The following is a 12,301-nucleotide window of genomic DNA, read 5'->3' as shown; positions in this document are numbered from 1 at the left end:
TTTGGAATAATCAGAGATAATCTAAAAAATGTCCTGTTTCTTCCCCTCGTCTAGCTCGTTTTAGCCCTTTAACTAACCCTTTTGCATGCAGTTTACCACGGCTAGTATAGAAATTGGCAGTAATTCACTAGGTTGTTGCTATAAGATAGGGAGGATTTCTGCCGACTGTCATAATTGAGGAGGCTTTTATATACGTTTATAAAATTAAATAATTTGGTAATACCAGTAGCCAGATAAGTGTTTCTTTTTTACACAAATATATTGGTAGATTCTCTGGGCCTGGCACTTTTCCACATTTCTGATGACTACGGGCAAAGTTAACTTCATTTGATGAAAACATTAAGGGCCTGAGTTACAGAATATTTTGCATGCTGAACAGTGATTTTGCTCACTAATCAGCCTGCAAAACACCTTTCAATGATTCATGGAACAGACTTTGCATGCCTTTCCGTGGCTTTGCGCAGACTTGTCATGTCTATGCATGTAGTTGAGCGCTGTGTGCGACACTTGACGCAAAGTGTGGGACGGGCCAACGCAATAAAATAAGTAGGAGAGTGGAACATGCATATTCCCCAATGTCCTTGCAAAATGAGGCAGAACAAGGAATAACATAGGTGTTGCGGGACATGCCACACAAAGAAACTACACGCCCATCCAAGTTCAAACATAACCAAATTTATGGATTTCACCCCACAGCGTCACGTCGGGAAAAGTCACGTGCAAACCTCATAATACCACCGCCATATGACAGTACACGCAAAGTACAACACACAAAGGAAAAATGTGTATAAAGCACTCAGTGCATGCCATTCCAATGTCGGTCAGCCGTATTGAATGCAGGGATACTCGGATCCATCGTACATGGGCACAGAAAGAGGAGGAGGATGCAGATACCCCATATTTTCACACCCAGCACACTTTTTGGGATGTCAGATGACCTGGTGTATGCAAGGTACCGGTTCCCACACCATGTTATAATAGAACTGGTCAGGGAGTGGGAAGAAGACCTTGCATCCGCCACCATCTGCTCCCATGCCCTCACCCCCCTGGAAAAGTTGCTGACAGCACTCCTATTCATAGACACAGGTTCCTTTCAGCGCACGGCAGCTATTGTTGGTGGCATATCTCAGGCCACACAATCCTGCTGTCTCCACCAGGTGTTGGCCTGCAGAACATCACATGCGGTTGTGCATAGGACATATACATGCCATGCACACTGGAGGAAAGGCAGAGAGTGTGCCAGGAGTTCTTTGCAGTTGCACCCTTCTAACATGTGCTTGGAGCCACTGATTGTACACATGCTGTCCTACACAATAAAACATACACGCGGCTATAGCAGACCACCAAGTGCATGTCAGCTACAGACCCGGGCAACGCTGGTTGGTATCGCTAGTATTCTTATATATACGAGCAGTGATATTTGATGCATGCATGTTTATTAAATATAGTCCACTGAGCATTCTTTTACTGGATACAACTGCGTAGCTCATGCCATATGTGAACCTGTTTGACCCAGTACTTAGTGAGATAGGGCCTGATTCATGGCATTTTTTGCGCTGCTAAAAAGTGACTTTGCACTGCCGACACAAACCCTGATTCATGGAACTGTGCAAAGTGTATTTTTGCAGTGCAAAGTCAGTGCAAATTTTATTTTGCACTGCAGAAATGACGTTGCACTGACTTTGTACTGCAAACATACACTTTCCACAGGTCCATAAATCAGGGTTTGTGTCGGCAGTGCAAAGTCACTTTTCAGCAGGGCAAAGTCACTTTGAACCGTGCAAAAAAATCCATGAATCCGGCACATTGGCCCTCATTAGAAGGTTGGCGGAATGGGTTTACCGGTAAAGGTGCAGTGCCGATAAACCCATTCCGCCCTACAACGAGGTCTCCTCGCGGGACCCGCAATGGGTGCCTGGAAAAACCAGGCGTCCTTACCAGGTCAACGCGAGGAGGCCAGGGAGCTAACAACAGGCCCGTCATTAAAGGGCCCGTTGTTAGCTCCATCCCCATTCCCATAGAGCCCTATGGGGGCTCGAATGGGAATTGGGATGGACCGGGTCGGGGTTCCTCAGACGGGGAATTACCGGGTCCGCCAGGGTTGCGATGGCCCGGTAATTCCTCATTCGAGGAACCCGGGCCAGGATTGCGGTAAGGAGGCAACCATGCCGCTAAAAGCGGCATGGTTACCTCCAACCTTCTAATGAGGGCCATTGTGCCTAAACCTCAATCTGGAGATGTATTTATTGTATCCACCTATACAGGTGTTATGGGTAATTGTTTGCATGTAACATCCATTTCTTTTAAAAGTTAAAAATTGACTGTTACTCTTTTTATTTGTTGAAGTTCTTTAATTTTATCAATCTTTATTAAAATATATTCAATAAATATGTTGCTGGCATGGTTTTTAAAACCAACTATGTAGCACAGTGCTCCATTAACTAATCTATGTTCAACATTTACTTTTGTTTTGAAAATAATTCTTGCTTTTACACACATATTTAAACAACTGTCAAGCCCCATAGTTTTTGACACTGTATGTTGTAAGTCATTTAATATTTTGCTTGCATTTTCTTGCATCTATTTTCTTAATCCATACTGTGTCACTTTGTCTACTGCTACAGGTGAAAATATTGTCCTATATTCTTTAGAAATCATTTAATGTTTACATTTCTCACAGTTGGCTAATGTGGACATACGCAATACGTGTCTTTCCCTTTTCTTACTAATCCAGTATACATTTATGATGCTGTTACCTCATTTACATAAAACTAGTCAATTAGTCTTGTTTGTAATATTTGGATGATTTTGCTTTTTTGAATTTCCTGAAATGTTTCAGCATATTCTATGACTTCTCTTGGTCTCATATTTTGCGTTGATTCAAAAAAATGAGAAATAATACCATACATTTACATTGATTTTGCGTACTGACTACGCTATATTGCGCATGCACGGGCCACAATGAGGCTCGTGCATGCGCGCCTTTAATAAAGACGGTCCCGGCTGGCATTTGCAGCCGGGACCTGAGCAGGCAGCACGCGTCCCATGTGTGTTCTTGGGCTACACATGTATGTACGCGTGTGAGTGCTGGCGAGGGCTTCGGAGGTCCCCCGCCCATACAACATTGGCAACGAGGAACGGCATCGGAGACACGAGCCGTTGCTCCGATTGTGTCGGAGAGAGTGGCTATTCTCCGTGTTGGCACGGACTTACGCACATGCCCGGCGGCCATCTTAACTTCATCGCGGATCGCAGCGGTTGCGGCCCAGGAGGGTGCTCGTGCGCCGGCTGTGATCCTTTGTGATAAAAGTCAATTTTTGGAACATTCCACAGCCCTTTCAGTCTGGGGGGCTGTGGGTTAAAAAAAAAAAGGAAACATTTTCCCTGGAAATCAGAAAGGGAGACAGCTGGAGCCTTCTTCGTCCAGTACTGCAGGACTTTTCTTCTTCGTCATCATCTGGTGCTGTAGACCTGTGCACCCATCCTGTGACTGGGTTGCTTGTGCTAGCTTCCAGGGGTCACCTGACTCTGAGTACTTCACCCTGTTTTCATCATGGGTGAGGGGGGTGAAGAAGAAGGAGCCCCTGCACCTGTACCATCCAGAGTGCACAGCACACTTGCACCCATGCCCGAATTTGACACTACTGACCCACCATCCAAGCTGGGGCCGAAATAGCTTCTATGGGTTATGAAGCTGGAAATGTTTTTCAGGGCTTCAGGGGAGACGGATGATGATACAAAAGTTGCCACCATGCTGTACTCTGAGGGCACAGAGGTCTACAGGATTTATGACTTTCTAAATCTTCAGGTGGTCACGTATGATGCAGTAAAACAGGCCCTCCAAGACCATTTTCTCCCTATGGCGAATGTCGATTTCGACAGATTTCTTATGTATGTGGAGAGGCAACAGGAAGAGGAGTCACTGGACCAGTTCTGTGCACAGCTGAGGCACCTCGCAAGCACCTGCAGGTGGGTGAATGAGGAGGCAATGGTACGGAATCAGCTGCTTCAAGGGTGTAGCTCAGGGAAGCTGAGAAGGCAGGTGCTGAGGGAGCCTGACACTACAGCAGATCCTCGACACAGGAAGAGCATATGAACTGGCGGAGTTCAGAGGGGCGAAAATGGATGCTGCTATGCACCCCGGGAAGGGTGAAGATGCTTTTGAAATTGGACGCTCTGCCCCAGGAAGGGCGCGATGAACACCTAGGAAGGTGGATAGTCCCTCTGCGACTGGTACTCCACAGTCATGTCCATATTGCGGGTATGACCTGCCGCATGTGGGGGAATGTCCGGCGAAGACGAGAGTCTGTGGCCGGTGTGGCACGCCTGGACACTATGCTAGGGTGTGCAGAGCCTCCACCCCAGTGACAGCGTCGAGCGGGCCAGCGAGACTTGGCAGGAGTAATGCCCGGAGAGTGAGGGGCATGTCGTCGGTTGAGCAAGGCATGCAGAATCTGGACATAGTCGAGGAGGAAGAAGAGGAAGAGGAGATCCTCTTCATCTCTAGCATTGCTACTGGCCCCAGAGGAAGCAGACAACCGACGTGCACAGTGAACATTGGCGAGGTGCCCACTCCTGTTCTGATAGACACTGGCGCTTGAGTCTGCGTGTTAGCGGCAGAACACTATGAAGCTCTCCCAGGCCCTCCCCAGTTGTCAGAGTCAAAGGCACGGATATATTCTTTTGGGCGAGACACGCCGCTACCGATTCAAGGAGTGTTTGTAGCGCCAGTGTCCCATGGGCTGAACAGGATCAAGGCGAGATTCTTCATGACGAGTGTGAGCCTGCACTCCCTCCTAAACTGTGCTGCCTCTGAGGCCCTTTATATAGTACATTACACGCTGGCCATATACCACACGATATAGACCGCCTCCTGCAACGTTTTGACAGCGTTTTTCAAGGGGTCGGAAAAATAAAGCATGATCCCATTAGGCTTCACATCGATGGGTATGTGAGGCCGACAGCCCTCAAACACCGTAGAATACCCTTCCACCTACGGGCACAAGTGGAGAAGGAACTTCAGTCGTTCATTGACTTGGACATTATTAAGAGGGTTGAAGGCCCGACCCCATGGGTCTCCTCAATTGTCGTTGCCCCAAAGCCCAAACAGCCAGGAGCCGTCCGCGTCTGCGTGGACATGAGGTTGCCTAACATTGCAATCAAAAGGGAGCATCACCTCACGCTGGATGACATCGTCAGCGAGCTACAGGTAGCGAAGATCTTCTCCACGCTGGCTACCATCATTTGGAACTTCACCCGGAGTCGAGATATATTACCACCTTCACGACTCACGAGGGGCTATACCAGTTTAAGAGGCTCAGCTTCGGGATCTCGTCAGCTGCAGAAGGGAGGGGCGGAAGCCACCGCAGAGGTTTAAGGACTTTATCATGGACCCGGCCTCGTAAGAGGTGGAGAACTTTTTGTGAACTCTCAAGTTGTTGTTGTTGTGTGCAAATGTTATAACAGTTTCTTGTTTGGAAAAAAAGGAGGGATGTTGCGTAGTGACTATGCTATATTGCGCATGCGCGCGTTTAATAAAGACGGTCCCGGCCGGCAGTTGCAGCTGGGACCTGAGCAGGCAGCACGCGTCCCGTGTGTGTTCTTGGGCTACACATGTATGTACGTGTGTGAGTGCTGGCGAGGGCCCCGGAGGTCCCCCGCCCATACAACAATTATCAATGCTTCCTATTGTTTTAACTCCCACTTCTGTTGTGATTGTTTTAAACACAAGGTCATCATTAACTGGTGTTCATTGTAACACATCGCCAAATAAAATGGTATGCTTAGCACCAAAAATATCATTGTCATTACATTTTAATATTTCTTGCATGCTAAGAAAGATGAATGCAAGCATTGGGTTAGAAAGTATGCTCACTTGTTAATTATGATATGATGTGATATGATATATGATAACGCGCCTATACACAAGTGTTTCAAGGCGCGACGTGGCAAGGGAGTGGGAACAAAGGGAAGACAGACAACGATCCTACTAGGACAGGTGTCATTCAGATTGTGCAAGTGCATGGGAAGGGGAAAGGAAAAAGTGCGTGGGGGGGGGAGTGCAGCACATAGGATAGTAGAATAAATAAAAAACAGCCATCTGGTGGCAAGTGCAGGGTAAGTGCAGACAAAGTGCTGGTAGGGGGACTGAAGGGGTACATAAAACAATCCCCAGGTGTGGGGGTTGCCAGGAAGGCAGTGCAGGTGTGCAACTGGCGGGGCCTGGGCCCGAAATCAGAAGGATAGCCAGCTAACCAGTGCAGATTCAGCAGGGAAGAGGGTTTGAGAAAGCAGAAGCAAAGAGGAGGGTTTTGTGGTGCTTCTGGAACCGGAGATGGTTCTCTTCAAGTTTCAGGGAGGTAGGAAGGCTGTTCCAGAGGGAGGCCCCGGCCAAGGAGAGAGATCTAACACCAACTCGTTGCATGGAGAAGCGACTGTCCCTGAGGGAGTTGGAGGTGGATGAGCGAAGAGCTCGAGAAGGAAGATAAGTAGGAAGAGAGAGTTGAAGGTATTGCGGCCCCAAGCCCCAGAAGGCCTTGTGGACAATGCAGAGGGTATTGAACTTAATCCTCGCAGCCACTGGGAGCCAGTGCAGAGATTTCAATCTTGGAGAGATACGATCCCTGGGCTTGAGGCCAAGGACAAGTCTCGCAGTCCTGTTCTGGATAAGTTGCAGAGGGCGGAGAGTAGAAGCAGGCAGATTTAGATAGAGGCTGTTACAATAGTCTAGCCTAGAGAGAACCAGAGCTCTGGAGACAGTGAGATTCTGGGGGAAAGAGAGGAAAGGAAGAATACCTCTGAGGAGGTGCAGCTGGTAGTGAGACTTCTTAGAGACATCAGAGATGTGAGGAGAGAAGAAGAGTGTGGAATCAAAGATGACCCCAAGGTTTTTAGTCTTGCAGGTGGGAGCAGGAAGAGGACCAAGTGAGGCCGGCCAGAGAGCTGCAGGGAAGGAGGGGTGGGTGTGCTGATGAGTAGAATCTCAGTCTTACTGGAATTAAGGCAGAGGTCATTGGCAGCGCACCACTCCTGGATAGCAGAAAGACAGTCAGAGATGAGGGAAGGAGAGGAGGAGGCCGAGGGTAGCCTGAAAATGAGCTGGGTGTCATCTGCATAGCACTGACAGTTGGGGCAGAGAGCAGCAATGCGGTGGGCAAGGAGTGCCAGGTATTGGTTGAACAGCCAGGGAGAGAAATTCGATCCCTGGGGGACACCACAGGTAGAGAAAAAGATGGCGGAGAGGAAGGACCCGAGTTGGACCTGGGAGGGTCGGTCAGAGAGGAAAGAAGTCAGCCACGCCAGAGCCTGACCAGTGATACCCAGGTTATCACGGAGACGGTTGAGCAGGATGGCATGGTTGACAGTGTCAAAGGCAGAAGAGAGATCAAGCAAGATAAGTACGCAAGGGGTGTTAGAGTCAAGGTTGGAGAGCAGGTCTTCACGGATGTTCAGGAGAGCAGTTTCCGTGCTTCTGGCAGCTCTGAAACCAGACTGATGGTCATGAAGGCAACCAACAGATTCAGTGTGGAGATAAAGCTGGGAGATGGCAAGTTTCTCCAGGAGCTTGCCCAGGAAGGGAGTCATGGAGATTGGGCGATTGTTAGCCGGACAGGAGGGGTCGGCAGAGAGTTTCTTAAGAAGAGGGTGCACAAGGGAGTGCTTCAGGGGGGATGGGAAGACTCCAGTGGTGAAGGAGTGATTGCAGAAATCAGCCAGGGGAGGAGCCAGGGAGTCGATGTGGTCCTTGATAATTTTGGAGGAACAGGGGTGAACCTGTTTCGACGAGACTTTCATAGATCGAACTTGTCTAGACCTCGTCAGCAGAGAACAGGGGAAAGGCAGAGAAGGAGGGAATAGAGGTGGCTGCAGAGGGGCCAGAGGAAGAGCAGGGAGTAGGGTGAAGGAGGGAATAGGAGGAGAGTGAGGACAGGCTGCCCTGAGTTTTATAGATGAGGTAAGAAGCCAGTGCTGTGCAGAGGGCCTGGGAAGGGACAGGAGAGGTAGAGACTGCGGCAGAATTGGCCAGTTCCTTGCAGATTTTAAAGAGTTTAGCTGAGTTTTTTGATGCCGCAGAGATGCAGGCTTGGATATGAGCTCTCTTCTTGGTTAGGACAGGGAGCCGCTATTGCCTTTGGAGCAGGCGACAGGCCAGTTTGTCAGAGGAAGTACATGAAGCACGCCATTTCCTCTCGCCCACCCTGCACTTGCGTTTTAGGGTAACGAGATCGGAGTCGTACCAGGAGTTGCACTTGGCTTTGGGCTTCGGGCAGATTCTCATGACAGGGGCAAGGATATCAAGAGTATCGGTTATAGCGGAGTGGAGCGTGGAGAGGGCTGTGTCAGGGTGAGAGTCAGCCAAAGTGGGACGTGGGGATGAGAAGGTGGCGGCGAAGGCCTCAGCTGACACCTGCTTTATGGGTCGGATGGCCATGAAGGTGGGTGGCAGTGATGGAAGCGGCTTGGCCTGAGGTGTAGGGAGGGTGAGGTGAGAAGAGAGGAGACAGTGATCACTCCAGGAGAGAGGAGTGGAGAGAGGAATAGAGAGGGGAAGGTCTGAGGAGATCAGAACATCCAGTGTGTGCCCGGCAGAGTGAGTCAGGCCAGAGGGGAGAATAGTGAGTGAGAGAGAGTCGCAGAGGTCGCGAAAGAGTACAGAGGAAGGACAGGAGGCATCCAGGTGGATGTTGAAGTCTCCAAGAAGGAGTTGAGTGGTTGAAGCCAGGAGTGAAGAGGAGAGGTCCGCCCACTCAGAGAGAAAGGAGGAGATATGACCTGGTGGCCGATAGATAGTAGCCACAGTAAGGGAATGGCTAGGGGAGACAGAGAGCCTGCAGACGAGGCATTCAAAAGAGGAGGAGGCCTGCGTAGGAGTAACAGAGGCAGGAATCCATTCTGGGAAGATCAGGGCAACACCCCCGCCAGGGCAGTTGGGCCTGGGTGCAGAGAGGATCTTGTAGCCATCATGTAGGAGCGCATCAAAGCTAGTGACAGAGATGGCCGTGAACCATGTCTCGGCGAGACGGGGACATCGAGGTCAAGTTCTTCCAGAAGGCGGCAGATATCAGAGGAGTGCTTGACAGCGGAGTGAGAGTTTAGAGTGGCAATATGGAGAAGGTTGCCATCCTTGAAGGACTTCTGGGGAGGGGTACAGATTAGAGGTATGCCCTGCGGAGTTGTAGAAGGAGCCTGAGATGGGACAAAGAGGGAAGGGGATGGCAAGGTACCTGAGGAGGAGGCAGCGGGGGTGGCGAGGAGGCAGTGGAAGGGACAGCAGGAGAGGAAAGGAAATTGATGAGGCACGGGAAGCGTCTATCAAAAAGGTGAAGGTTGGCCTGAGGGCGTTGGACCAAGACGGTCCCATTAGAGTAAACATTAATGATGACCTTAGAGGAAATGAAGGAGGCCAGGAGGGCATTCCAGCGGGTGGCACCATTAATGGGAGAAGAGGAGAAAGGAGAGAGCACCGAGACCATATGAAGGGTCCATAGGTCTGGCGAAGGCACGACAAAGAGGATGTTGGTGAGATTTTCCTTGGAGGAGGCGTTGGTGTAGGTGTCAGCGATAGGGAGGCCTGGGTTGGAGACCAGGATGTCCTTTTTATACTTCTTCCTACCAGATTTAGTGAGGAGAGCAGGATAGTCAAAAGAGAAGCAGTTAGAAAAAATAGGAGAGATAGAGAGCACCATAGAGAAGGTGGGAGAGGAAGGGGGGGCAAGACACTAGCGAAGGACACTAGGGTAGTTCAAATGGCCTTTTTACCCCTTCCAGGATTCTCAAACGTAGGTGTGTTTTTCCACGTGTTGTGTTAATAGCCACTTTAACTGGACTTAAAATTTGCATTGGAAACTAGGCCTTTTCCCCCCTTCCAGGATTCTCAAACTTAGGTGTGTTTTCCACGTGCTGGGTTAATAGGCACTGTACCTGTACTTAAAATTTGCATTGTAAACTAGGCCCTTTTCCCCCTTCCAGGATTCTCAAACTTAGGTATGTTTTCCACGTGTTGTGTTAATAGGCACTGTACCTGTACTTAAAATTTGCATTGGAAACTAGGCCTTTTTTTCCCCTGCCAGGATTCTCAAACTTAGGTGTGTTTTCCACGTGCTGTGTTAATAGGCACTTTGCCTGTACTTAAAATTTGCATTGGAAACTAGGCCTTTTTCCCCCTTCCAGGATTCTCAAACTTAGGTATGTTTTCCACGTGTTGTGTTAATAGGCACTGTACCTGTACTTAAAATTTGCATTGAAAACTAGGCCTTTTTTTCCCCCTTTCAGGATTCTCAAACTTATGTGTGTCCTCTCACCCATCTTAATCATGTGCATCGTGTGTGTTCCTTAACCCTAGTGTCGTCTTCTTGTCCTATTGTTCAAGGAATTATAGTTCATAGGAATTATGAATACTTTCACGCTTTATAAAGTTTTACTACTTTCTGTGCAGAGTCAGCATGAAACGAATAAGCAAATGTGCCTTGCATAAAGGTAGATATAACTTTAATTTAAAATAATGTTTTCTTTGACTGCTTGTACACTAATATATAACAGTGTACGTTTAAAATGTGCACTTTCGTTAAACTTTAGTTCATGTAATTGTTTGGGGTCAACGATACTAAAATCGTTTAAATCCTTTTTCTTCACAATTTAATTTACAAACTAGTTATTCTAAATTAAGTTTTTGTTTGTCATCTTGTTGCATCATTGCAGCAATTAGATCCTGTACTGGTAATTCACCTTCATTTTTTGGAGCTTGTGCCTAAGCGGGTGAACTACAATGCAATTTTGAATTTGCTGTTGGTTCTTGTGTATTTTTTGCTAGTTCTGATTCAAGTATCTTTTCATGCTCGATTTCTCTTTATCTAGCAATTTTATATAATTATGAAAGCAGGGCATTAATGTCATCTTTTTTATTTGTAAATCCATAATAACACAGTTCTTTTTTCTAGTAAAGCACATGTACGTTTTTGATGATTAACTAAACTAGGTTTTGGCGTCTTACTAAGCAACAATCTTTTAAAACATCCCTTTTCAATGTTTTCCTCACCATCCTCTCGATAATTACAACATTGCAGAATTTCTTGTGAACATAAATGTTCTAAATGGACTGGTCTTCCTGGATCATGGCTATCCAGCATGTTATGTTACAATTTCCTCACTGTTTCGAGTAATTATTGCTAACATTTCTCGTTGATGATGAGGTTTTAAGACTTTACATCTATTTTCTGGGAAGTCCGAGGGAAAGGGCGAGGGCAGTCTCTTGCAGCTTCCAGGAAGAGCGTTGGACCATTGGACTTTTGCAGCACCGTGTTTGGTGTTCCTGGCCCCACACCTCCACCTTAAATTAGAACATGTATCAAGACCTCAGCGAATCCTGAAGGAAAGGGCGAGGGCAGTCTCTTGCAGCTGCCAGGAAGAGCATTGGAGTGCTGTGATCGATGTACTGAGGCCCCGCCCCTACCCCTTAAATTGGAACATGTATCAAGCCCTCAGCAAAGCCCAAGGGAAAGGGCGAGGGCCATCTCTTGCAGCTGCCAGGGAGAAAATTGGAGTGCTGTGTTTGGGATGCTGTATCAAGCCCTAGGCAAACCCAGCGGGAAAGTCTCTTGCACTCTGACGTGAGTCTAAGGGCCTCAATAAAAGTTTGACGGTACAGTAACAATGGTACTGGTAAGCTTGCCAGTACCGTTGGTACCGTACCGGCAAACTACGAGTTCTGCTCGCAGGTGTCTTTTGGGCCACCGGGTCTGACCTGGCGGGTGGAACGGCACCCGCGAGCAGACCATGCCGGATGCACTGGCACCATTCAGAATGGTGACGCTGCATCTGGCCTCCCCATTCCCATTGAGCCCTGTCAGGCTCAATGGGAATGGGCACATTTTTTACCAGTGCCCAGGAATGGGCAATCACCGGGTCCGGCAGGCCTGGTAATTGCCAATTCCCGGGCGCCGGTAAAAAAAACGACTCCGGCGGAAGGCAGCACGGCTACCGCCAAAGTCGTTATAATGCCCTTTGAATGAAAGTACAGCAATGCAGAACTGGGACCCCTTCACAAAATACTGAAGTAAGTGTGACCATCCCAACGAATTATTAATGTAGAATTTTAACTGCATTGTTTTTAAAAACAGCAATCATTTCGAGAAGCAACAAGAATTTTACCAGAATTGCACCAACGGAACGTCTATTTTTGATCGTGAAGTCTTAGGCTTGCTATTATAGCAGGAGTTAGTGTGGGTATTTTGGAAGGTAACGATCACTTGCTTCTGGTTGGGCCCCATGAACTCCCTCCTTCTCCCAAATAATGCTTGAATAA

This window comes from Ambystoma mexicanum, chromosome 8 (genome assembly GCF_040938575.1).
Source record: "Ambystoma mexicanum isolate Mex_15411 chromosome 8, UKY_AmexF1_1, whole genome shotgun sequence".
Lineage (NCBI taxonomy): Eukaryota > Metazoa > Chordata > Amphibia > Caudata > Ambystomatidae > Ambystoma > Ambystoma mexicanum.
The sequence above is the reverse complement of the archived record's forward strand: the minus strand, read 5'-3'. Positions refer to the sequence as shown.